The 1,974-nt window shown below is 40.4% G+C and overlaps 1 protein-coding gene across 3 annotated transcripts in view; it reads left to right on the forward strand.

The window, feature by feature from the left end:
* The window catches only part of LOC107671751 (abl interactor 1-like), a 17,465-nt gene that overhangs the window by 6,255 nt on the left and 9,236 nt on the right, over positions 1-1,974 (forward strand). The window lies entirely within an intron of this gene.

Raw genomic sequence — 1,974 nt, forward strand, 5'->3', positions numbered from 1 at the left:
AGTGAATGGCACGTAGTGCACTATATAGGGGACAGGGAACGATTCAAACAGTGTAAATATGCTTTCCATTGAGGAAAAAAAAAAAACAGGTTTCGCGTTGTGTCATGCTAACCACCGCACCGCGCAGCGCACACACTCTGCTCCGGTCCAGAGACACGATAGCACAGAGCAGATCACATGCGCGAGTCGGCGCAGACCACAGAATGTATTGGAGCTGTTTGAATTCTACACAGAATGCTATATTTTATAACAATATGGATGAGATTGTGGCTGGTATACCCTGTCAAATGCGGCTTTACGGAGCTCAACGTCTCTAGCCCAAGCTGTGATATAAACGAACGCTATTGGCTATTTTAAAAAGGGGCGGGGCTGCTTGATATGTCCCGCCCTGTCTTCCTGTTTCAGTTAAAATGACGTCAACCCATAGAGTAACGCTGCGTGTTTCTAAGCATTCAGGGAACCTTTAAGACTGGTTTTGTGGTCCAGGGTCACATTTGTATCTTCATTGATGCTTTCTGAGAAATATTTACTCTTGCTTACAACAAAACTTAAAATTAACACAAAAATTACTGACATAACCATGCAACTTTCAATAAAGCGGTTTTGAAACAATGCATATTGTGAATCATACTATACAAATAAATAAAAAAACCTAATATTTCGACCCTTGCTGTGGGAGAGGAGCACCAAATGCAAAAATGATCTTACATCTCCAGCTGACCTTGCATGCTCTGCTGTTCTTGACTGCCATCACTTATTTATGTAATATGCATAAATAATTAGATTTACACGACTAGACTAGATAGTGATTAACTGCATTGAATATGTTGGAAATTAAATAATCATAATGCTTGACACCGCTATAACGACTAGACACTGATTTGTAAAGAGCATCTCAGACATGTTTAGTCTTCTCTGTACATGCATCACCATTTGAACACAATGTCGGCGTGAATTCTTTCATCCAAAGAGGGAGATGGAGTGTGTTTATTGAGGGTAAGAAGAGATCCCGTTGCCCCATTATGTGCTAGAGTAGATTTGCAGAGCCTTAATGGAAACTAGATCTAATGATTTGCTCTAATGCAGGTATTATTGTACCTTTTATATGTAAAATACCTCACTTTACATGCAAATGCAAATATTACAAATACTAATGAAGTTATGTTTCATTAGTATTTATTCATACACAATTTAAAACTATTCATAGATTTCATGTGACGTCACACAGTGGTGCGGCCGCCATTTGTAGGACCTACATGCCGTCTATCTGCTGTGATAACAGCAAATCACAATGGCTTATTTACCAAGAGATGAAGATGTATGGGGTCATTTTTATTAAATATGTCTGGTAAGCATCGATGTGCATTTACATTTTTAGTATTTTACTTAGCAGGCGCTCATAAAGGAACTTGAAAAAGTTAACAACTTGTGCGAGACTGCAGCGAACGCGGCTTTAATTATTTGCCAGAATACTTTCGGTATGCTTTCCACCTAAAGCTAATACATGAACGAGATGTTTTTGATCTAAGTATAGTTAAAGGTGGGGTAAGTGATTTCTGGTAGCCAATGTTGATATTTCAAATCACCAAAATAAACACGCCCCTATTTTAAAAGCTCCGCCACACACATACATATGCAACCCAGGCAACGATTAGTTCTGTGCAACAAAGCAAAACCAATGTTACACCGTGTCTACACCGGACGCGAGCGGCACGGCGCGACAAAATACTATAGAACTCTGATTATAATCAGTGATGCTGTCTACACTGGATGCGGCGCGGGGCGACACGACAGATCCCTGACAGAAAACTGCTGCTGCGTTCTATTTATCACAAATTTCAAATTACTTTCAACGGTCGCTTTGTCGCGTCCAGTGTATATAGACATAGCTGTTGCGGCACAACAACTGTCGCGTCCGGTGTAGACACGGTGTTACTCACCTATCAAGAAGAAACAAAGCAACCTCGGTGTCCG

Source organism: Sinocyclocheilus anshuiensis, unplaced genomic scaffold, assembly GCF_001515605.1.
Source record: "Sinocyclocheilus anshuiensis isolate Anshui unplaced genomic scaffold, SAMN03320099.WGS_v1.1 scaffold524, whole genome shotgun sequence".
NCBI classification, from domain to species: domain Eukaryota; kingdom Metazoa; phylum Chordata; class Actinopteri; order Cypriniformes; family Cyprinidae; genus Sinocyclocheilus; species Sinocyclocheilus anshuiensis.